Raw genomic sequence first — 27,555 nt, 5'->3', positions numbered from 1 at the left:
TATTTCAGGTTCACCAGTTATCAGTTTTGAAACCAGTTTTGTTAGGGTTCATATGAAAGGAACATCGAGTCTAGCACCCATTCATTACAATTTCAAAACTGGACACATAAGGGCTTCAGTGATTTCAAAGCGTTATTAAGGAGGCTAGGTTACTCTGTACTATTCTGCTTTTGCTTCCTAATCCAATCATAGCAATTCTTTTTTATGTACCAGGTTTTTTACAATGGAAGCACTTTCTAGTCTCTGACTTAGACTTATTGCTATTATAGCCTTTGCCTTTCTTCTTATTCTTTGGCCCTAAGTTTTGTTGAACCCCCTTTCCAGTATCTTTACCAAAATGACCAGATCTTGTTTTCCTTTTACAAAGAGATTATCCCCATTTCTCTTTGTATTTTCAACTCTAGTTCTCTGGATTTTAAGCCAGCCATTATAGATCTACACTAGGGACTGTACCAGTGTACTTAATGCATTCTTTACTACTAAATATTCATCAGGAAGAGAATTTAACAAAATCATTGCAAGACTAGAATCTCCTAATTCCTGATCAGTTCCTTTGCACTATTGTCTTTTTAGAAATTCATCTAAATTTTCTTCTAATGACTTAAGGCATCCATTCTATAAGAAAACAGAGCACCTTTCAAGAAGTCTAAATTAGGAGCAGATTTCAATGCATACAGATTTCAAGTTTACCCCAGGCTCTATTGGGTGTGCAAATCATCCACTTTTCGCAACACTATCTAATTTCAGATTACAGATTGTATGCTTCTTCATCTATCTCTGCTTTCTTTTTCATCTTTTCTTCTAACTACTTGGTTTCATCTTTCTCCAGTGCATTTCCACCTTGTTGTGGGATAGAAGTGCCTCATCTTTTCTTCCAGGTATTGAATCCATCTTCCCATCATACTGGGATATCTCTACCACGCGTGGTAGTGTTCATCATATTTACAATGACAAGACAGAGCAGTATAAGGAGTAGCGTCGGCTTTGCTACACCAGTAGTTGCCAAATACTGCCAGCGTTTTTAAGGCAGTCACTGGTATTCCAGCCTATTACCCTTAAATAGACTCAAAAGGTATTCAAGACCCCTAAAAAAGAAAACCCCTAAATCTTGACAAAAAAACCCTAATTTTGATTTTGCCCTATTTTCGTCGATCCCTTGTGTATGTGACCAATCTCACGAATTAGCCCCAGACTTAAACAAGATTGATACCTAGGATCTAGGGACCAAAAAAAACCCCAAAATCGACAAACCCTATTTGAGTTCGTCAAGAGTTGAACGATTTCTAACCCTAGACTTGATTTAGACCTAAAAGGCTCTGATACCACTGTGTAAATCAATACCAATCCTTCAACCTGCAAGATTAGTCACAATACAAAACAGAAACTGCAAGAACACGAACAATCACACAATACAAGAAATACCGTGGTTCCTTGTTATATAGAACAAGTTACATCCACGTTGAACTCCAGAATATGGAGCTTGCTGCACTAGTATTGATTACCTCAAAGATTACACTTACAGAAGAATCTTCTTCACTGTCACTCACAGAATCAAACACTCATTCACTTCCCTGTATCCCGCAAATCCTAATAACCCTAGAGACTTTAACCCTTTAAGGAACCCCTGCCCTCAAACAATACTCTAGAAAGATTCACACAAAGAAAACCCAGAATGAGCGTGAAACCCTAACCCAGAAAAAATGATTTCTCAAAGGAAACGAAACGAAGACCTAAAACTCGATTGCCCTCAAATGCGTGAATAGTCCCCTTTTATACTGTTGACTTATGATTGCATTTGAACCGTTAGATTCTCTTTATCTTTGATGGCTGTGATTCATTTTGAATAATGGACAAAACGACAACGTTTTGTTACCTGGTTTAAACGACGTCGCATGCTTCACTTATTTAACACCTCTCTTTTTCTTCGTCTTCATTCCCCATCTACTCTCTTCTTCTTCGTCTTTGTTTTATGAGATAGGCGTGCCACGTGCTGCACTCTGAGGCTGATTATGATAACCTGCATTTTGGGGCAGAAAACTCTGAGGTTGGTCTTTAAGGCCAACATTCACATCAAAGCATTGATTGGATTCTATGCTGGGAAAGAAAACCCAAGCGAGGCCATTAAGCTTGTGGTTGTAGAAGCAACATCCTGGGGCAGAAAACTCGGGGTTTGTTCTTTGAGATTGACCTGCACATTGTTAGCATTTGTTGAATTATATGCAGGAAATGAATACCCATCTGAAGTCATGTTGCTTCTTGTTTCAGAATGAGCGACATTCTGGTTCTGGAGCTGGTAACCTCTGGAACTGATAGCTTGCTTCTGAAGGCTGAGACACTCTTCGATTGTCTCAAGTGTATTATATTGTGGATAGGTATTCTTCTGGTTGGAATTTAAAGAGGGTGTTGTCGTTGTTGCTCCTACCCCAGTAACATCTGCTCCTGAAAATACTTGGTACGCCTCTATCTGCTCCTGAAATATATTGATTGACAAACTCCTTATAGGCATTTTCTAGTTCACCGTCTATGTATTTATTACGTGCTTCCTGAGACATTCACAAAACATTTCTTAGCCAGCATACTGACAGTTTTATTATGAAACATAAAACAAATCATAAATTCATAATGGATCTGATTGAGTTGCTGGAATTCCACTATCTTGAGAATGCTTTGGGAAACTAGTTCTTTTGATAGGTAATGTACTACAAATATTTAAAAGGTATACAGACTAAAACATTTGCTTAAAAAAGATTCAAGTATCAACTATCAACAAAGTGACAACTTTAAAAGCTAATAAATCAAAATTAGTCCCCTTTTGCTAAAATCTAAAGCCTAGTAATGAAAAAAAAAATATATTCCTTTACAGAAAATTTATTTGCCAGTCATTGCAACAAGTAAAGAACTTACTTGGAGTTTTTGATAAAGCTGTCCGTGCTCTCCCTGTTTTGCTTCTGTACTTTTCTGGGCTTTGGAGCCTTTGGATTTAGCACGCTTATCTCATAAAACAAAGATGAAGAAGAAGAGAGGAGATGGGGAATGAAGACGAAGAAGAAGAGGGGCTTGCTATTTTTGTTTAGAATTTTTTTTTTTTTTTTTTTTTTTTAAAGTATGGACGGAATGGACGCCCGTCCAAACGTAAGGGACGACCGTCCAAAATTTATGGATGGTCGTCCCTAAAGTTTTTATTTATTTATTTATTTTCATATTTTGGTTAAGGACGGACGTCCCTTATTTGCAGGCGCCTGTCCAAAATGAAGGGACGACCGTCCATAACAAATGAACGACCGTCCCTAATTTTATAAAAAAAAAATTATTCCATTTTACTTATGGACAGGCGTCCTTTAAATGGGGACGCCCGTCCATAGCAAATGGACCCCCGTCCATATAATATGGACGGGAGTCCATGTAAGTGAACGGCCGTCTATATTTCACTAAAAAAATATTTATTGTTTAATAAGCGTCTGGATTGCTGGCAACAGCTGGTGTGAGTCAGGTGTGAGTTAGGGATACACGTAGGCCGGTACACATTTTCGGTGCAAAAGTGCCGATGTCTGTAGCTTTGTTGATCGGAATAGGATGTTTTTAAATAAAATATTTGATTTAAATTTTCAACTATATATTATACCACTTGATTCAATGGTATAAAATCTCAAGTACTAGATATTTGCTAGTCTTCTTTGATTGTTGGACTGTCACGTGTTAAATAAGAAAATTATCAAATGACTTTAATACCCTCACTTTCCATGCTATCAATCCCAAACCCACCCCTCAACTTTGACTTCATCACCTACAGCCCCCCAATATCCACCCACCCACTCACTTTGAATCTATATCCAACAGTCCCCAAAAACCCATTAACCCCAACCTATCGTCCAACAGCCCGCAAAATTTCAACTATACCCTTTAGTTATTAACAGTAATTGATGCCGTTAATATACCTTACCAACATTTTGTGCATAATTATATTATTATTTAAAGAATTTGGGGAGTATTTTTTAAATTTATTTTTAATTCAAGATAATGCGATATACTCTTATATAGATTATAAGATAATTAAGTAGTATTTAGGGTTTACTTAACTTCATCTCCAACGGTCCCCGACAACCCATTAAACCCAACCTTACCCCCCACCCCCCTAAAAATGTGAGACTTAAAAAATATATTAAATTATAAAAAATGAAGAAAAATAAATTGATAAGTCTAAAAAAACCTTAAAAATATATAAATATTAAAAATAAGAAATCTGAAAAAGAAATATAAATATCTATAAGGCTTAAAGATAAAATAATCTGAAAACTTGAAAAAATAAAAAAATAAAATCTAAAAAACTAAAAAAATATGAAAAGAATGGTGGACTTAGCCATACATTGGACCGCACCTTAATAGGTCAACAAAAAAAAAAAAAAAAAAAAAAAAAAAAAAAATTAGATTATAGCTTTTTTTTAGTTTGTTTAAATAAGTTTTTAGAGTATTCTTAATTTTTTTGAATCTTTAAAAATTTTTTTTTTTGAATTCGTTTTTATTTAATTATTTGTGATTTTAGGTTAAGGGTTTATATTATTTATTATTTTTTTAAATTTCCCATATAGTTATTTGTATTTTTTATTTAAAAATGAATTGTCGAAAATTTTTTGAGTAAAATAGTCAAGATCAAGATATGATTAGGATAAATTATAATTGTGTTTGGACAAAATTAGTCAACTCTCATATTTTTGGGGGTCTCTGTGCGGATCAGAAGAATAAAAATTTATGTTAGAATCTGGGGTCTATCTAAGTTGTTGGCACTTTATTTGTAACCAATAATAGGGCTTTCTACAAACTTTCTAATTAAACATATTTTTCTTGGAACGCGAGTTTTTAACTGAAAAAAAAAAAAAGTTATTTAAAATTTGAACCATTATTCAGTGGTTAAAATCTGATATCTGAAAATACTTATATTTACAAAATATGAATATATTAAACAAAAAACTTTAAAACATAAATAAATAAAAATGCATAAATGTCATGAGATCCTTAAAAGCTTAGGTGATCATGTCAAAAAGGATCCTGATCTCAAATCATAAATATATAAGATGTTTGATATCATATTATATTATACTATATATTTTCTAAAATGAAGGGTATATTTTTATTTATTTTTGTTGTGAGTTTTATATAAAATTGTATTACATTTATCGTATCCTATTATATTATCCATACGAATGATTTTCGAGTTACAATTATAAGAATAAAATATGGGAAAGAAATTAATTAAAAGCTTTTTTTAGTTATTTTAGAAGTCATAATAAAATCTATTTTACACATGTCCTACATGACAAAACATTTTATTTTATGTTTGTTAGAAGTTTTATTTGTTTGTCATGCCACTAATTTAGTAAATTGTTATATTGTATATATGTGATTAATTCTCTCCTTTATTAAGCTAGTTTTTGGAGTGGCTTTTACGCAAGCCTGTTTATGATGGCTTAAGCTAGTGTTTGGGCTTGAGTTCCGTTTATCAATGTTGAGTAGTTTTTGGGTTTGAGTTCTGCTGTTTATCAATGTTAAAGAATAAATGAAATCATATTGTAAGAATAAATTAGGAAAATTGATAAAAACTTTGATAATTAAAGAGACAAGAGAAAAAGCAAGACAAGAATAAATTCGAGTTGGTAAAGAAATTCGCAACACTTTTATTTATACTAAAGAACAATATCTGAAATCAAAAGGGAATTAAATAAAACCCCTGTATTTTTGGATATAACTCACAACACCCTACCATTAGTCAAACGTTAACACTTTTCTGTTAAATTAAAAACGACATCCTGTCAAGCCACCATCTGTTGCGTTGCCCTCCTGAAGCCTACGAAGCTGTGGCCTTGTTGGCCAAAGCTGCGGCCTCTTATTTGTGGGTTAGGCCGCAAGTTTGGATTATTTATTATATAAATTTAAAATGGTTTATATCTATTATTTTATTTTACTGCATCTTGGTAGTAAAAATGAAATTTAGGTTGTGTAGGATGTCAGATGACAGATTACAAGTAACTCTGATTAACCGCGGTAGGGCCGGTGGGGGTGGTGAGCCATATCTAAAACCAGAGGGAGTTATTGAATAACTCAGGGGGTTTAGACTTTAGAGTACTATTTTTTAGGGGTGAGCACGGGTAGCGGGTAGAACCGGAATCGGGGGTAAGAACCGGAACCGAAACCGGAACCTACCTAGAACTTGCACTGTGCGGGTAGGTTCCGGTTCCAATTTTTTGGAACCGCTACTGTGCGGTTTTGGTTCTGGTTCTTGCATGTGGAGGAACCGGAATCGAAACCGGAACCTGTAAAAAGAGTACCCTGTTTGGAACCTGTAGGGGGTACCCAATTTGGAACCTGTTTTTGAACCTGTTTGGAACCTGTTTTGGAACCTGTTTGGAACCTGTTTTGGAACCTGTTTGGAACCTGTTTTGGAACCTGTTTTTGGAACCTATTTAGAACCTATTTTGGAACCTGGACTATAATGAAATATTTGTGAAATGTAAATAATGGGGGAGTTTCTATTATTTTACATATAAAAAAAATTTAAAATAGAAAAAGTTAAATTTTTAGAATAACCTAATTAAATTAATATACGAATACAATTATACTTATTACGGTAAATTACACCATATTAAAAGCTTTAATATATTATAATACATTAATATTAAAGTTTTGATCAATTAAGGAATAATTGGAATTATGATCCAATTAAAAGTGTTTTACATTTTTAATGTTATTAAAAGAATTATTTTTGAATAAAATAGTATATTTGATTGGTAATAATATATTTAGTTATTTACTTCAATTATCAAGTTCTAAGTATATCATAATAATTAGTAACTAATTAATTATATAGATAAATTGATAAACATTAATAAATTTAATTACTAGTTAAATATCATAGTTAATCAATTATAACATTACATTATGTAAATGATTACTTAATTAATTATAATTATAACATTACTTATTGATTTATAATATAATTAATTATAGCATTACATTAATTGATTACTACTTAATTAATTGACTTATAGTTATAACGTAATTAAATAGTTAATTAATTGACTTATAATTAGAAATTTAATTAATTATAGCATTACATTATAGATTTATGTATAATTACTTAATCAATTATAACATTTTATTATAAACATTAGTACAAACTTAATTAATGATTAAAATTTAATTAATTATAATATTACATTAAAAATTTATAGTATGATTACTTAATAGTTATTCACTATGACATTACATTATGTATGATTATATAATTAATTATAACATTACATAATTAAATAATTACTTAATGATATGTCTATTATAAAATATTAGTAATTACTATTTACTACATAAACATTAGCATAATACTTAATTAAATGATAAGAAATTTAATTAATTATAACATTACCTTATAAACATCATTATAAACATTAATTAAGCATTACATTATAGTTAAATAATTACTCAATTAATTATATATTATTATATTACATTATATATATGATCATTTACTTAATTATAGCATATATAGTTAATGATTACTATTACATAATTAGTTAGAATTTATAACATTACATATAAACATTAGTTATTAATCAAATGATTTGAAATTTAATTAATTATAATATTAAATTATAGATTTATAGTATGATTACTTAATTCATTATAACATTATATTATACTATTATAGTATGATCTATAATTAATATTATAACATAATTAAATGATTACTTAATTGATTATGAGTTATGATATTAGTTTTAAACATTAGTAATTACTAATTTTACATAAACATTAGCACATACTTAATTAAAGATAAGAAATTTAATTATTATAACATTACCTTTAAACATTTATTAAAACATTAATTAAACATTACATTATAGTTAAATAATTACTCAATTAAATTATAAATTATTATATTACTATATATTATGATCACTTACTTAATTTATAGCATTACATAGTTAAATGATTATATAATTACTTAATTAGTTAGAATTATAACATTACATTATAAACATTAGTAATTTACTAATTATACTATTATTACATTACTTAATTAAACGATTAAAAATTTAATTAATTATAACATTACCTTATATATTATAATATGATACTTAATCAATTATAATATTCCATTATAAACATTAGTTATTATCAAATGATTTGAAATTTAATTAATTATAATATTAAATTATAGATTTATAGTATGATTACTTAATTCATTATAACATTACATTATATACATATAGTATGATCATATAATAATATAACATTACATAAAAATGATTACTTAATTGATTATGAGTTATGATATTATGTTTAAAACATTAGTAATTACTAATTACTACATAAACATTAGCACAATATTTAATTAAATGATAAGAAATTTAATTATTATAATATTACTTATAAACATTTCATTATAGACATTAATTAAGCATTACATTATAGTTAAATAATTACTCAATTAAATAAATATTATTATATTACATTATATATTATGATCATTACTTAATTATAGCATACATAGTTAATGATTACATAATACATAATTAGTTAGAATTTATAACATTACATTATAAACATTAGTAATTTAATAATTACTAATTATTACATTACTTAATTAAACGATTAAAAATTTAATAATTATAACATTACCTTATATATTATTAATATGATTACTTAATCAATTATAACATTCCATTATAAACATTAGATAATCAAATGATTTGAAATTAATTAATTAAATATTAAATTAAGATTATAGTATGATTACTTAATTCATTATAACATTACATATACTATTATAGTATGATCATAAATTAATAAACATTACATAATTAAATGATCTTTAATGATTAGAGTTATGATATTATGTTTTAAACATTAGTAATTACTAATTTACATAAACATTAACACAATACTTAATTAAATGATAAGAAATTAATTAATTAAACATTACCTTATAAACATTTCATTATAGACATTAATTAAACATACATTATAGTTAAATATTACTCAATTAATTATAATATTATTATATAATATATTATGATCACTTACTTAATTATACATATTATAGTTAAATGATTATAATTACTTAATTAGTATGAATTTATAACATTATATTATAAACATTAGTAATTTATTATACTATTACATTACTAATTAAACGATTAAAAATTTAATTAATTAAACATTACTTATATATTGTAATAGATTACTTAATCAGTTATAACATTCCATTATAAACATTAGTATATTAATAAATGATTTGAAATTAATTAATTATAATATTAAATTATAGATTTATAGTATGATTACTTAATTCATTAAACATACATTAGACTATTATAGTATGATCATATAATTAATATAACATTACATAATTAAATGATTACTTAATTGATTATTACATTATATTATAAACATTAGTAATTTACTAATTTACACAATACTTAATCAAATTATTATAATTTTATTATGTAACATTATATTATAAATTTATGGTATGATTATTAATTAATTATAACATTATATTATAAACAATATTACAATACTTAATTAAATGATTAACAATTTAATTAATTATAATATTACATTATAATTAAAAGTATATTACTTAATTAATTATAACATTGTAGTATGATGAATAATGTCTGTGTTTGGTTTTGATTGACGAATTTTATGTGAATTGTGATGAATTGATTGAATTCAAGTGTTGCTTAGGATTAAGGTTAGAGTTAAAGGGACACAAATGAATGAATAATGAAAATTTGTTAGGGGTGTATTTGTAAACTTATAAGGTGTTTTTGTTATTTTTTAAACTAATAGGGGGGTAATTATTTTTTACAGGGTACCCTGGAAAGGAACCAGAACCTGCATTTTAGGTTCCGGTTCCTTGAATTGAAGAACCTGCACTGTGCAGTTCCGGTTCCGGTTCCTTTTTTTGGGAACCTGCACTATGCAGTTCCGGTTCCGGTTCCCTTGGAAAATACAGGGTACCCAGAACCACTCACCCCTACTATTTTTTCTTTTATTTAAATTAACCCACTTTATGGTACTGTTGGTTTTAAACTGTACCAGATTATTTCAAATTAAAGATTTGTGAGGTGTGCATATAAATTACGGCGAGGAAGCAGAAGAGAAAATATACTATGAAAGAAAGATTAGAGAGATACACAGTAATTACAGAACACATCCTGCTGTAAGGTAGCTGTGATTTTCGAGAGGAGGAAATCAACTCAGGTCAGTATACTATACTATCATCTTCATGCTGCTCTTAACTTTTACTATGCTTATTTATCTTGTTCTTTTTTCTTTTCTTTTTTCTTTTTAAATTTTCATTAATCAATTCAAGATTAATGGGATTGCCGAATTCCGACATTGGAAAAAACCTCCACAGAGTGAAATGACACCTCCGGTACCAATGTGATCAAAGTTCGGCAATCAATCTATTGGTACTGGGGTTTAGACTTTCGAGTAATTATTTTCAGATAATTAGGTAGATAAAATAGTATAATACTTTTTTAATCTACCTTTTTAGTTTATAATATAGATAATACAATGGATATGCGGTAGCTAATTCTAGCTTGTGTTAATTATTAGAGTATTATACTGTTAAATGCATAGTATTACTTTGGATTATAACATGCATTTTGTTCCTTTTTCAAGCGTTTGTTATACCAATTATTCTATATTACCATTACAAATATAATAGTCAATTCTTCCCAATTCCAACATTCTATGTGAGGGAGTGATAGTAATATAAAATATGTTTTTTCTTTTGAGGGTTGATTATTTTGAGTGATGCATCTATCTAATTATTGTTATTGATTATTGTCAATACTGTTTGTCAGTAGGGCAAAGAAGTTGGAAATGAGTGCTTTTCTTAAACTTCAGGATTTGGTCGAAAAGTTGAAAATTGACACTGGAGAAAACTTGGAGCCTGAGTTTGATGCTCGTCAATTTTGTATTTATAGGGTTCCTAAAGAGCTTCTTAGCATAAATGAAGAAGCCTACACTCCTCAATTAGTTTCAATAGGTCATTTTCATCATGGAAAAGAAGAATTAACTGACATGGAAACGACAAAAAGAAAATATATGAAAAGTTTTCTTGAACGACGAACAACAGTTGAGAATTGAGATAAAGTTTTAAACTTCATCATGGATAACGAGAAAAACATCCGTAATTGTTATGCAAAGACATCTAAACTTGGCAGCATTGAGTATGTAATGATGATTCTATATGATGCTATCTTTATCATGGAGTTACTTTTAAGGTATGGATCCCATTTTGGTAGAAATGATTTATTACTATCTACGTCAAAGATAAAATCATCTTTACGTAGGGACTTTATATTACTCGAAAATCAACTTCCATACTTCGTCCTCAAGGAAATATGCGAGTTAGCTTTCGCTGGCCTTAACATGCCTACCTTCATGGAGCTTTCACGTTATTTTTTCACTTATATAAAAGATTTTGAATTGAGTATATTAACCCTCCAGGTGGCAGTTAAACATTTAACTGATTGGAAAAGAACTACTATACTGGAACGCTACCAAAGATCTGAGCAGAGTAACAGATAGATTGCTGATTTACCTTGTGTAGTAAAGTTGCATGAGTCAGGAGTGAAGTTTAAGGGTTTTAAAGAAGAAAATAGCTTACTTGACATAAGATTGGAAAAACGAAAGCAACGAATCCCACTTTTTGAAGCACTTGAGATGCAAATACCACATTTAAAAATATTCGACAAGACAGAAAGTTTATTTAGAAACATTATGGCTTTGGAGCAATGTCATTATCAAGGGAATACTCATGTTTGCAATTACGTTAGGCTAATGGATCATCTTATCGATACTGAAAAAGATGTGGACTTGCTTGTTGAAAATGGAATTATTTCCCATGATATAGGCAACAATGCTTCGGTAGCAAATATGTTTAACAAACTTGGCTTATGTATTACATATAGCGAATCCTCTTACTATGACATTTGCGAGGAACTCAAAAGATACTGTAGCAATCCATGGAACAGAACGAAAGCAACTTTGAAAAGAGTATATTTCAACAATCTTTGGAGAGGCACAGCAACTATTGCAGCAGTTTTACTCCTACTGCTCACTATCATACAAACCATATGTTCTATCTTGCAAGTTGTGTTCATGTAATTTATATTTGCAAGTTGTATGATTGTAATGTAATTTTGTATTGAAGCTTGTTGTCTTAATAATGTAAAATGCTTGCTATGTATTTCATTATTTCTCATTCACACACGGTACCATGTTTCAATTATACCTAGTTATTTTGCTTCTCGAATAGGGTTAGAGCCAGAAAATATTTTCTGGGGGACCAAAATGTTGTCTTCAATGAATGACGGGGCAAGAAAGTAATCAGAAAGTTATAATTTACTGGAGCTAAAGTTTTACGTTCAAAAATTAGGGATGGCTAGATGTGAATAACTACATTTATAGGGGTTAAATTTTATTTTCATTTTTCCAACCACCATTGCCATTTCAATTTTTTTAATTTATAAAAGAAAATTATAAAATTATTTATTCAATGAATTCAATATATATATATATTTTTTTTAATTTGTAATGTGAAGAATTGCATATAGATATCCATAATCTAATCCAGTCCATTTGGATTACCATGGATTCTATCCATATTGATCCATTTCATATATGAACTGATCCAATCCATTAGATATTTGGACATCCTCAGAGAAAACACATTAAAAAGAGAGACACCGTAATTACATAACACGTCCCTGCTGTGTGGTAGCTGTGGCTTTCAATGGGAGGAAATTAACTCAGGATACTATCATGCTGCTATTAACCACCCGAGCATGCGCTTAATTTTCATCTGCTTATTTATCTTAATCAAATTCAAGATTAATGGGTTGCCAGATTCCAACACAGCGGAAAAAAATATCCGGCGAGTGAACGACACCTCCAACACCACTTTGATCAATGCCTGGTGATCAATCTATTAGTGCTAGACTGCTAGTGTAGTCTAAATCATCACATCTGTAGTTGTTTTTACAAACCTGAAACTTTAAATATAGACCTTCAATGACTATGAAACTTGGACAAACATGTTTATGTTTTATCTTCAATGACTGAAGAGAAGCAAACTTCTGTAGTTCTATAATTTAATGACACATTCTGAAAACGTAATGTATAATCTTTAAGACATGGTTCACAAAAATGAGGCTAATCCTGCTTGGAAATTCAATACGCAACACTTTTTGTGTCACTTCTCAATGTTTCCACTAAGAAAAACAGATTTTGCAGATCGTAAACATCTCCGTCAATCTGCATTTGTCTTCCAAAAATTTTCTAAAAGATGTGACTAAGCCTTGGATTTCTTCCCTTTAGCTTCAGCAACTGGTTTTGTTTTGAAAGGCAGGAAGGTCTTGCCACCCATGAACGGTTGTAAGACTTCTGGTACTTCCACACTATCTTCCTTTTGGTAGTTCTCAAGGATACAGCAAATGGTCCTTTCGGTTGCTGTGAGTGTAGAGTTCAATAAGTGCACATATTGCTTCGTCTGCTCATTGCTCTGCAATATTTCAAAATTACAAAAGCGAGATTGTGAGTTTGGAAGAATTCTGGACACAAAAATAATATTAAAAGATCAGTGAATGCTCTGATTAATTTCCATAACACCTACAAAGTTCTACTGGTAAACAACACAACATGATACGAGCAGTCCACGTTAGAACCAGTACCTCAAACAAAATGGATAACAATCTTTGTGTAATACCAGCAGAAATTGCTAGCTTCTATATCATAAAGGAGTTTGTTTATTTTGAAAATGAATAGGGGCATCATACTACTTATCATATCATATGGCTTTGCCCACACTAAATAGGAACAAGTAAACAGAACAAACCTTTTTCTGTCCATATCGAATCTCCAATCTTCTCGACTGATAATCTATACAGTTTGAACATGACACCAACTCTCTATAGGTTTACGATGCAGGAAACCTTCCTTTTAAATCGTACTTCTTCGCAGCCTTATCATTCAAAGCACCAGAGACAATGGCCACAATTTGATAGGGGATGCCTAGCTGCATGTAAAATAAAATTCAATTAGAGCCAAACCTTTCCTCATTAATTAGTTGATTACAGCTCACAACTTTGCTACCAAAAAGATCCATATAAGAATCAGACTTATAATTTCCGTTTTAAGGCTTCAATACTTCAACGCCATCTTCCTTCTGGTAGTTCTCAAGGATACAGCAAACGGTCGTCTCCGTTATTGGGAGGGTACTAGGTTAGAGACCAACAACTGGACATATTGCTTCCTCTGTTCGGTGCTGTGAAACGGTACAAAATTACAAAAGAAAAACTTGACCTTGGTAGACCTTTTGCCACAAAAATCGATATTTAAAGATAAATGAATGCAGGTTCAGTTGCTCTAACACCAACCGAGTTCTACAGGCAAGCAATATAGTACTGTTCACTATCTAATATGTGCAGCAAACAAAATGGATGACAATCTGGTGTGATAAGCTACCAACAATCAAACTAAACATTGCTGAGAACTTCCCTTATAAATATAGGTTTGCCAATCCAGTAAGTAGGAACAACCGTGTTGAACCTCCAATCTTTTTGACCGATAATCTGTACAGTTCAAAAAGAACACCTATACTATCTATAAGTTTGTGATCTCGGAACCACACATCCAAGTCACATTATACGTTTGTCATATTAATTTTTGTATTTTAAGCCCAAGTAATCAGTCAAAATACAAATTTTCCTTCATACAAATTTGTATTGTAATAAGTATTTAACACTTTACTACCAAACACAGAGAGAGGGAAGGGTGTATCAGGGAGAGGAATTTGGATTGTTGAATATTGGTCTAATATACATTAAGTCCTCATCTACTAGGTTACACTTTTAAGTAGGATGACAACTTAACATCATAACAAAGTCAAATATCTCGAGTTCGAATCCTCACATACAATTTAGATATAGAAAATTGAAAAAAAAATGAAAAAAGTTCAAATTTGACGTGAGAGAGGTTATTGGTCTAATATATATTGAGCTCTCACCTATTAGCTTAACCTTTTAGGTCTTCCTTGGATAAGTGAACGACCTAAGAAAAGAATTTAGCATTACTTGTATTGGAGAGGGGAATCTGGATTGTTGAAATTCATTGTTACTCCTTGGGTAATTGAACGACCCAAGAAAGGAATTTAGCATTACTTTCATTGGAGGATTACCCCAGACGTATGTATAAAGAAATCCTATATTCTTTCCTTATTAATTTAGGATTGAAATGTGGACAAAAGAGGAGGCACGCATGAATGTCAAGATCAACACCTAAAATTAAAGAAGAGAGAAAACTCATTATCATACAGAGAGGGAGAAAGATAACACACAGTAAGAAAATAAATATCTGTGAGCTGTGATTTTGAAGAGGAAGGAGCTCTTTGGACCTCTTAACTACTTATTCAAGTTCACTTGGAGTACTTCTTTCGTTATATTTATTTTCTTAATTTATCTTGCGATTTATTTTCCGCCAAAAATTCCATGATTAATAAGTTCGATTAATTATCTTTCATTTTAATTATTAAATATTAAGGTGATGTTTGGTCAACAGAAATAAAGCCATAAAATGTAGGAATTATATATAAGTAATGCTAGATTCACAACTTTCTCTCACAACCCTTGATGTGACAACTTGTCATTGATTAGTTCGCAAAATGAGTCTCGTTTGCTTGTAACTTAGCCATTTGTAAGCTAACTAATGATAAACTGTCACATCAAAGGTTGTAAGAGAAGGTTGTGAGCGAAGGTTGTAGAACTAACATTATTGATTAGATATGTGTTGGCCTGGTTGAAAAGAATTAGACTTGGGTTCGGATGAAAAGGAAAGTTTTGGAAAATTGATGTAACTAGGGTCAAAAGGACCCTGTAAATTTCCCGTATCTAGTTTTAGCTACCTCTCATACGAGATGAAGTCCAACAATAATTCTATGTTTTTCATGTGGATTAATTATACAAACTTGCTTGAATAACCCATATATATTATTATTTTTAATTAAGAGGTATTAATTGGAGAGGAGGATCTAGGAAACTGCTTAATTTGCGGTCAAAATTTCAGGTTCAAATTATATTAATGCACTTTTTGTTTTTTTTTTGTTTCATTTCTTATTATTATTTTTTGAATTGATCCATTAGTTATTCATGCTCTTAATATGTTAATAATAATTGATAGGATTGCTTGAAATGTATGATATAATTTTATATCCCACTTAATTTTAGTTGATTTTATCTATTGGCTTTCTTAAATCTTCTGATTTCCATACATGGAATGAAGATTCTTCGGAATATTATGAATATCAGTATATATCAAAGTTATATATTTTCCATGTTATTGTTTTTTACTCTAAAAGTATTTAAGCTATTATATTATGAACTATATGTATACATAAAGGCCGAGACACAATTTTTTTTTTTAATTTTTATAATCATTATAAATTGAAAAGAATCTAATTAAACTAAATGTTTAAAATTATTATTATTCAGATAATTAAAGTATATAAAATAGTAAAATATTTTTTTTTCTACCTTTTTAGTTTATAATATATATATAATACAATGGATATGTGTTAGCTAATTGTACCTTGTCTTAATTAAATGCATAGTATTACTTTGGATTATAACATGCAATTTGTTCCTTTTTCAAGCGTTTGGTATGACAGTAATTCTATATTACCGTTACAAATATAATAGTCAATTCTTCCCAATTCCAACATTCTATGTAAGGGGATTCGTTCCAGGAATCTCTACCCACATATTTTTAATTTAAATCTTTGCAAATGATATTGGTATAAAATATTTATTTGTGAATTATGACAGATTGCATATTATTCTTAAAGCTATTTATGGAAATAATTACCTCATGCATGCAACATGATTTTCTTGATTATTTTGAGTGATGCATTTATCTATTTATTGTTATTAATTGACTACTGTCAATAGGGCAAAGAAGTTGGATATGAGTTCTTTCTTTAAACTTGAGGATTTGGTCGAAGAGTTACGAATTGACATTGAAAAAACTTGGAGCCTGAGCTTGATGCTCGTCAATGTTGTATTTATAGGGTTCCTAAAGATTTTCATAGCGTAAATGAAGAAGCCTACTCTCCTCAATTTGTTTCAATAGGTCCTCTTCACCATAGAAAAGAAGAATTAGCTAACATGGAAAAGACAAAAAGAAAATATATGGAAAGTTTTCTTGAACGAATAACAGTAGAAAATCGAGATAAAATTTTAAACTTCATAAAGGATAATGAGAAAAAAATTCGTAATTGTTATGCAGAGTTGTCTAAACTCAGGAGCATTGAGTATGTAATGATGATTCTATATGATGCTGTCTTTATCATAAAGTTATTATTAAGGTATGAATCCAATTATGGTGAAAGTGATTTTTTACTATCTACATCAACGGTAAAAGCATCTTTATGTAGGGACTTCCAATTACTTGAAAATCAACTTCCATACTTAGTCATCAAGGAAGTATGTGAGTTAGCTCTCACTGGCCAATGCCTACCTTCATGGAGCTTTCATGTTCCTTTTTTGGTGATTTTCATGGTTTGGAATTGAGTAGATTAACCTCCTAGGTGGCAGTTAAACATTTAACCGATTGGAGAAGGACTATTATATTGGGACGCTACCAAATATCTAAGCAGATCAAATGATGGATTTATGATTTACCTTGTGCTGTGAAGTTGCAAGAGTTTGGAGTGAAGTTTGAGTGTCTTAGAGGAGAACACAGCTTAATTGATATAAGATTGACAAAACGAAAGCAACAATTCCAATGTTTCAAAGTACTTGAGATGCAAATACCACATTTAAAAATATACGACGACACTGAAAGTTTACTCAGAGATTGTATGGCTTTGGAATAGTGTCATTATCCTCAAGATACTCATATTTGCAATTACGTTAGGCTAATAGATCATCTTATTGATACTGAAAAAGATGTGAACTTGCTTGTTGAAAATAGAATTATTTCCAATAATATGGGCGACAATGCTTCAGTAGCAAATATGTTTAACAAACTTAGTCAATCTATCAATTTAAGCAAAGCCTCTTACTATGACATTTGCGAGAAACTCAAGGGATACTGTAACAATCCATGGAACAAAACAAAAGCAACCTTGAAAAGAGTATATTTCAATAATCTTTGAAGAGGCATAACAACTGTTGCAGCAGTTTTACTCGTAGTGCTCACTATCATACAAGCCATATGTTCTATCTTGCAAGTTGTGTTTATGTAATTTATATTTGCAAGTTGTGTGATTGTAATATAATTTTGCATTAAAGCTTGTTGTCTTAATAATGTAAAATGCTTGCTATGTATTTCAATATTTCTCTTTCACACTGTACTGTTTTTTCTTCTAAAGCAGGGCCAGAGGCAGAAAATATTTTCTGAGGGGGACCAAAATGTTATCTTCAGTGAATAACAGGGCCAGTAAGAAATCAGAAATTTATATTTACCCAAATTCATAGTAAAATTTGTTCAAATCTCTCCAACACATCATTCTCATTCAATTATTTTAACACATTACAAAACCTAATTCATTAACATCAAATACAAAAATTTACAAATTGACGATGGGACTGAATGTCTACTGAGAAACATTATGGCTTTGGAGCAATGTCATTATCCATGGGATATTGATGGTAAGGCGTCTTAAGCTATATCAAAAATCAGAGGGGGTTTAAAGTTATTTTACTTTTATTTAAATTAGCTCACTTTATTGTGCCGTTGGTTTTTAACTATACTAGATTCCTTCAAATTAAACATCAAGGCCAAGAAGCAGAAGAGAAAACTGTGGATGGCAAAAGTGGTGGATGGGATAAGATCTGATCCTATCCGATCCAATACACATGAATTTCTACCCAATCTAGTCCAGTTCATTCTTAAAATCCAAGGATGGATTGAACTGGATTTTATGGATCATGGATTATTCAATTCATAAATTTTAATATTTATGTTTAATGTAATTTTGTATTTTTAATCAAGTTTTCATATTTTCCTTCATACTAATTGGTATTTTATTCATGAATGTTTATTTAAATGAATGTTTATTTAGAAACATTAAAGCTTTGGAGCAATTATTACCAATGGGATACTCAGGTTTATAATTACGTTAAACTAGTGGATTATCTTATTGATATTGAAAAAGACGTGGATTTGCTCGTTAAGAGGAGAATTGTTTCCAATCGTACAGGCAACAGTGTTTCAGTAGCAAATATGTTTGACAAACTTGGTCAATGTGTCAGTTTAAGCAAAACCTCGTATCATAACATTTGTGAGTAACAGAAAGAGGGCCACTTTGAATAGAGTAATATTTCAACAATCTATGGAGAGGAACAGCAACTATTGCAGCAATTATACTCCTGCTTATATTATACAGACCATATGTTCTATCTTGCAAGTTGTCTGGCTTTAATTCATACTTTAAATTCCACAATGATAATCCAGATGACTGAGGAGTGTAGTTCTATAATTTAATGTCAAATCCTGAAAACGTAATGTATAAACTTTAAGGCATGGATCACAAAATAAGGCTAATCCTGCTTAGCAATTCAATTCACAACAATTTTTATGTCAGTTCTCGATGTTTCCACTAAGAAAAATCAGATTTTGCAGATCTTTAACGTCTCCATCAGTCTGCATTTTGTCTTCCAAAATTTTTATAAGAGATGTGACTAAGCCTTGGATTTCTTCCCTTTAGCTTCAGCAACTGGTTTTGTTTTGAAAGGCAGGAAGGTCTTGCCACCCATGAACGGTTCTAAGACTTCTGGTACTTCAACACCATCTTCCTTCTGGTAGTTCTCAAGGATACTGCAAATGGTCCTTTCGGTTGCTGTGAGTGTAGAGTTCAATAAGTGCACGTATTGCTTCGTCTGTTCATTACTCTGCAACATTTCAAAATTACAAAAGCAAAATTGTGTGTTTGGAAGAATTCTGGCCACAAAATTAATATTAAAAGATCAGTGAATGCTCTACTTAATTTCCATAACACCTACAAAGTTCTAATGGTAAACAATACAACATGATACCTCAAATAAAATGGATAACAATCTGTGTGTAATACCAGCAGAAGTTGCTAGCTTCTATATCATAAAAGAGTGTGTTTGTTTTGAAAATGAACAGGGGCATCACACTACTAATATCATATGGCTTTGCGTGTGAACCAGCTTCTTTACGGAAGCACGACGAGTATCCAGCATATCTGGTTAAGAAATAGTAATGTCCATAAGCAAACGCCTACAAGAATTCTTCCGTAGCCATAGGGACAATGGTTCGAAAAGATGATTACCTTATCGGTAGCTCAGAAGGATGGATCCAGTCATCTATATGATAAGCACAAAGTGGCTGTTCAGCTGTCGCAATAAGGTACTTATCATCTCCCTCACCGGTCACCTATCAACACCAACTAATAAGTCATGCTCAAATTTTAGTCAAGAAATTCCAAAAGGGGAAGCAAATCTACTTAAGCATTCACATTTATCTGATTGAAAGACACATTAGTGTCTGTGAAAGGAAACCAGCTTCATAATAACAACTAGCAATTTGACCACATAGTAGAAAAAATTAAGAGAAAGGTAACATGTATTAATACAGGTTTATAAATGTAACCTTGTAAAGCTCTTCATCAAACTGTGCTAACTGAGCACACTAGGCCTTAATATCTTTTCTCATAAAGAATGGAGTTTGTAATGATGTATATCCTCTCTTCTCCAAGAAATCAAGACCAAAATTTATCAAAGCTAGATTAAGCCGTACACCATCTCCTTTCAAGTAAAAACCTCTACCCCCAGCAACATCAGCACCTATTCCAAGGCATAAGATCAGTTCACAGTATACTATAATGGATGAAAGTTGAAACAAGAATGACAAGAAGTAAATAGAATTGCTTTAAACATGGGGAACAAACCAAAAAATCTGCTACTAAGTATTGATGAATATGAAGTTGATACACACTACAGAAAAAAAAAAAAAAAAAAAAAAAAAAAAAAAAACACCATGCAAGTAACAAAACTGGACAACTTATCATGGCTCTGGATGGAGGATTCATACAAATTCAAATTGAACCAAATAATGCATATGCTTGAGCTAAATCAGAAAAAATAATAAAACTTATTTTGAACATTATCAAAACATATTAGAACCAGAAAAGACAGTGAAAATGGAGATTATTAAACCATCCAATCATAGATTTATTGATCATCCAAGGACAACCTATCATAAACAACTAAAAGTCATACATCTCATCTCCAAAAAGGGAAACAAATTAATGATAATGCCTGAATATAGTGAAACCTTTTAATACCTTTCTTCAAATCTGCAGTTCCAAGAAGCTTAACAAGCTCAACGTGATTCTTCAGTTTTGGCTCCATTCTTTTCTCTCCCCATGTCTAATCACAGCATTATTTGCCTACACAAATCATTCCCACTTCATAATTACCTAAAGCATCAGGCAACATGGAATTACACTAACACAGCCAAGTCACATACCTCATCATCACTGACTGGTACTGAATCACGCACGAGGTTTCCAACTTTGATTTCAATACAGACCATGCCTCACGAACTTCAACTTCTTTATTCAATCCACAAATTTTAATATGTTTTTGGTTAATCTAGTGTGGTGTTTTTTAATCAAGGTTTTTTTTTTTTTTTTTTTTTTTTTTTTGTATTTATGCCTAAGTAATTAGTCAAAATACAAATTTTCCTTTGTAATAATTTGTATTTTAATAATTATTTAATAAATATATAAAAATGCATTATAACAACATTAGTTATTAGAAGGCATCAGTCAGACCAGCGATCAACGCCAGTCAAGGTGGCATGATGGTGCCACCTCCGGTCTAGTCCAAATTAGACTTCTCTGATCTACAAGAATCTGTTTGAATCACTTAATTTTGACACTTATTTTGGCTGTCAAAATCTAGTGATTCAATCGAATTCCTATAGGTCGGCTTGCTCCAATTTTAACGGGACCAAATTTGATGCTAACGAGTCACCTTTGATTGGCCTTGACTATTAGTAGTGGTGCCCAACAACCATTTCCATTTCAATTTCTTTTTTAATTTATAAAAATATTATGAAATTATTTTGATTAATATGGATTCATATCAATATTGATCCAATGCACAGATATCCAATCAATTGGATATTTTTGTCATCCCCTGAAAAAACACTTTAAAAAGAGAGAGACCACAATTACATAACACATCCCTGTTGTATGGTAGCTATGTGGCTTTCAAGGGGAGGAAAACAACTTTAGTCAGGATACTAGCATGCAGATATTAACCTTTACATAAACTACCCAAGCATGCACTTAAGGTTCCTCTGCTTATTTATCTTAATCAAATTCAAGATTATGGGATTGCCGGATTCCAACACCGAAAAAAAAAAAAAAAATTCCCGAAGAGTGAAACGACACCTCCAACACAATGTGATTAATGTCTGGCGATCAATCTATTTGTGCTAGCAGTCTAGTCTAAATCATCACATTTTTGTAGTTTCTAAAACTTTAAATATAGATTTTGGCCAAATCAAACCTTCAATGACTGAAACATTTCACAAAAATTAGCTTATGCACGTACTAGTTCAAACGGGAGATTCCACAATGATGATCCAGATAACTGATGAGTAGTGTAGTTCTATAATTTAATGACAAATCCTGAAAACGTAATGTATAAACTTTAAGACATGGATCACAAAATAAGGCTAATCCTGCTTGGCAATTCAATACACAACTATTTTTGTGTCAGATCTCAATGTTCCCACTAAGAAAAATCAGATTTTGCAGATCTTTAACATCTCCGTCAATCTGCATTTGTCTTCCAAAAATTTTATAAGAGATGTGACTAAGCCTTGGATTTCTTCCCTTTAGTTTCAGTAACTGGTTTTGTTTTGAAAGGCAGCCATGAACGGTTGTAAGACTTCTGGTACTTCAACACCATCTTCCTTCTGGTAGTTCTCAAGGATACTGCAAATGGTCCTTTCGGTTGCTGTGAGTGTAGAGTTCAATAAGTGCACGTATTGCGTCGTCTGTTCATTGCTCTGCAATATTTCAAAATTACAAAAGCAAAATGTGAGTTTGGAAGAATTCTGGTCACAAAAATAATATTAAAAGATCAGTGAATGCTCTGATTAATTTCCATAACACCTACAAAGTTCTACTCGTAAACAATACAACATGATACCAACTGTCCACTTTAGAACCAGTACCTCAAATAAAAAGTATAACAATCTGCGAGTAATACCAGCTGAAGTTGCTAGCTTCTATATCATAAAAGAGTGTGTTTGTTTTGAAAATGATTAGAGGCATCACACTACTCAAACCATATGGCTTTACCCGCACTAAATAGGAACAAGTAAACAGAACATACCTTTTTCTATCCATATCGAATCTCCAATCTTCTTGACTGATAATATTTACAATTTGAACATGGCACCAACTCTCTATAGGTTTGCGATGCAGGAAACCATCCTTCTAAATCGTACTTCTTCACAGCCGCAACATTCAAGCACCAGAGACAATGGCCACAGTTTGATAGGGGATGCCTAGCTGCATGTAGAATAAAATTCAATTAGAGCCAAACCTTTCCCCATTAATTAGTTGATTATTGCTCACAACTTTGCTACTAAAAAGATCCATATAAGAATCAGACTTATTATAGCCGGTTTAAGGCTTCGATACTTCAACGCCATCTTCCTTAGGTAGTTCTCAAGGATACAGCAGATGGTCGTCTCTGTTGACTGTTATTGTGAGGGTAGAGACCAACAACTGGACATATTGCTTCCTGTGTTCAATGCAGTGAAATAGTACAAAGTACAAACGAAAAATCTCGAGTTTGGGAGACCTTTTGGCACAAAATTGATTTTTAAGTATCAGTGAATGCAGATTCAGTTGCTCTAACACCAACCGAGTTCTACAGGCAAGCAACACAGTACTAATTGTTCACTTTCTAATCAGTACAGCAAACAAAATGGATGATAATCTGTGAATCACACCAGCCATAAGCAGCCAACAATCAAACTAAACATGGCTGAGAACTTCCTACCCTTATAAATATAGCTTTGCCAATCCAATAAATAGGAACAAGCCCATGTTGACTCTCCAATCTTTTTGACCGATAATATGTATAGTTCAAACAGGACACCTATACTATCTATAGGTTTGTGATGTAGGAAACCACACATCCAAATCACATTATACTTCTTTGCAGCCGCATCATTTGAAGCACGAGAAACAATGCAATCAGGAAGGAAGACGAATTGTGATCATGTGCAAGGCTGCTGTAGAGTCACTCTCCAGCTAGAGAAAATTCCAAACATGCAGGGAACAAACTAAATATGTTTTATACTTCAAGTTCAAGTTTGCTATATGCTTTTCACTTTGACACGTTCAAATAATTTGCAGTAGGCGTCGTGACAGACTCAGTGCTCAGAAACATTACGGCTTCGGAGCAGTGCTATCAAATTAATGTTCTGATTTGTTACAATTAATTTTGTTCTTCAACTACGATACAACTGTAAAGTAAATATACATTCAAGCAGAATTAAACCAGCAGAGCTCAAAATTAAAAGAAAAATATATAATCTCTTGACTAATAGCAGGGTAATTGCTGCTAATTATTCAAAACAGAGAGGCTTGATATAGTTTGACTAAATTACAGAGGATTTGACTAAAAATTTACCCACAATACATGATGTGAGATTCTTAGCATCGAATGAAGAAATTCTAGAAAGAAATTAAAAAATAAATAAAAAACTTTCTAGAGAAACAAACAGAAAATTTAGAGATAAAAAACTTAAGGAATAGAGATGGTCTTCGATTTCTTCAACATAGAGTTCATCAAACGCAGCGTTTCATTTGTTGACTTGTCCAAAGCGCAGCACTTCACTGACTAACAGATGCTGTTAACTTCCGTTATTCCGAACTTGTTGCACTAACGTTTCCCGTCAAACGAACATAACCAGACTTTAATAAACACTTCAAACTGCCTTTTTATAAAACACTTCTCAATAGCAGCTGCTGAATAAATCTACTGAGCTCCTTTCCTCAACTGCATTTTCAACCTCACCTTTATTATTGTCTTCATTAACGCATGAATATACAAATGAGTATTATAATCCCAGGAAGCATATAACACAATCCAGAAGAAGAATAGTGTTAGGGCCAAAAATCGTCCTCGGCCCAAATAGGAAAACGAGCCCGACAATGAAGAAGCATCCAGGCCCAATCCCGATATGATTCAACCGGATTGGGCCCATTCGATACAAGATACAGCTGGTCCAAACCACGTGGGCACGAGCCTCCTAATCCCAATCCATTTTCTAGACCCATGGGCGAATCCAGAGCCCACGGCCCCCTCAGAATACTTTCCTGCTCCCGATCAATCTCCTATTCAAGGTCACCTTCCTATTCCTGATCACTTTCCTACTCGAAGTTACTATCCTAATCAGAATCAACTTCCTATCCGGACACTGGTAAGACAACTAACCACGGCCCTAATTCTTCTAGGGTTTGCATCAGAGTCACACTAGAACTCCTACTTCTATTAGGATTGAGAGACCAGACAATCACTATATAAGCAGAGGCCAGCCCTCTCACAGGGGACATTGACATTACACCTTCACACCTGAAGCTCTGACTTGAGAGCCTCACATCACTACTATAGTCACAGTCCCTGACTAGGCTTCCGGTAATCTTTGCTCCCTAACCCTCACTATATTAGCCTGTCTCAGCCTTGTTGACTTGAGCGTCGGAGTCCCTACAGCAAACACCACCCCGGTGTTTCCCGTTTGGTTCACACGTGTGTTTCTCTACGTGTGCAGGTGTAGTGGATCGCTAGTGGGCTCAACCTCACGAGATCAGACCCCTCTTCCATACAGGTAGATTTTTACGTCTACAGTTTGGCGCCCACCATGGGGCCTCTAGCAATCATTCAGCTCGATGAACCTTGCTACGTGGAGGAGCATTCCATGGCTGACAATTCTGACAACGTTAACCCCGGCCTCGAGGCCAAACTAGAGGCTTTGACCGCTCTCATGCAATAAAACTCGGACAAGGTGGCCACACTAGAAGCCTAGAATAATGCAATCCGGACCGAAAACGCGTCCATTATGGCTGAAAACCAGTCTCTAAAAGAGAAGGTGAGTCAATTCTATGATCTCGAGTTCTTGCCCCACCAAGTACCCCCTAATCAGTTCCGCGCCCCTATCCCATCCATGCAACCTCCCCTCGATCTCTGGTAAAGGGCCGCATCCGTTAAGCGCACTGGCGCTCGACGACTCCGTTTTGACTAATGGAGACAAAGATATGCCAACAGAACACCATCCAGCCGATCCATCCCAGCCTTGTGACCAAGATGATCTAGTAACAAAAAGCCCGCATCCATAAGACCAGCTCATCCTTACCGTCCCGCTCCACCTCCAGTCAACAACCCAAACACAAACCCCATTCGGCTCGGCTCACCCTCGCGGGTTGAACGGCCAAACCAAACCAACTCCAGCACTCGAGCTCATCCATCCTGATGGACCGAGCGACTACCAGACGACTCCCCTAACCATTCATGTAGGGCAGAATAATAGAACAGTGACAATGGGAGTTATCCAACCGGAAGGGATGAACGAAGATCCATGCTACCAAGGAATGCACGATGGAATGATCTATCAGACTGCCCCCCGAGGGATGACCCAATGGAATGTGCCGAGAACGAATGCAGTAACAGACATAGTAAGACGGGATGACTCGGTAGTATCCCCCTCTCTTATGGAACAAGTACTGGCCAAGAGGCTGGCCAATGTCGAGGTAGTGATGAGACGTATTCCAGGAATACTGGTCCCAACCAAGAAGAGCAGACCCCATTGTTACGTTGATTCACCCTTTATGGATGAGATCGCCCTGGCCGACATGCCCCAGAAATTCACCATCCCCAACATGAAACCGTACGATGGTACCACCAACCCAGATGACCACATAGCCTCGTACAAGTAGCGGATGTTCACAGTCTCAATACCCCGACCGCTTAGGAAAGCCTACATGTGCAAAAGTTTCGGTTCTAGTTAGTCCGGCCCAGCACTCCAGTGGTACACAAACCTCCCGAACGGATCCATCGATTCATTTGCCCAGCTTACCAACACCTTCGTGGAACAATTCGCCAACAGTAAGAAACATGAGAAATTGTCGGCCGACCTATACCGAATGTACCAGAGAAGGGGAGAGCCATTGAGAGAATATGTTAGCAGGTTCAACAAAGAAAAGATCTCTATCCCCTCATGTAACCCCGAGACTACTGTGGACGCTTTCAGGAAAGGCCTTCTTCCAGATGGAGAACTATACAAAGAACTTACGAAGCTGGGTTGCACCACAATGGAAGATGCTCTAGCCCGGGCAGTAATCCAGATAAGATGGGAGGAAGATGAGATGAACCGAGCTGCTCATTCTAGATATGAATCAAGGCGAAGCAATAGGAAGCCAGAGCCTAGACT

The 27,555-nt window shown here is 32.8% G+C and overlaps 1 pseudogene; it reads right to left on the bottom strand.

The window, feature by feature from the left end:
- Nucleotides 1–13,360: 13,360 nt before the first annotated feature.
- Nucleotides 13,361–26,475, bottom strand: LOC116127149 (annotated as a pseudogene).
- Nucleotides 26,476–27,555: the final 1,080 nt, after the last annotated feature.

Source organism: Pistacia vera, unplaced genomic scaffold, assembly GCF_008641045.1.
Source record: "Pistacia vera cultivar Batoury unplaced genomic scaffold, PisVer_v2 Contig189, whole genome shotgun sequence".
In the NCBI taxonomy this organism is placed as follows: Eukaryota; Viridiplantae; Streptophyta; class Magnoliopsida; order Sapindales; family Anacardiaceae; genus Pistacia; species Pistacia vera.
Note: the sequence above shows the minus strand (reverse complement) of the source record. Positions and strands in the feature narration are given on the sequence as shown.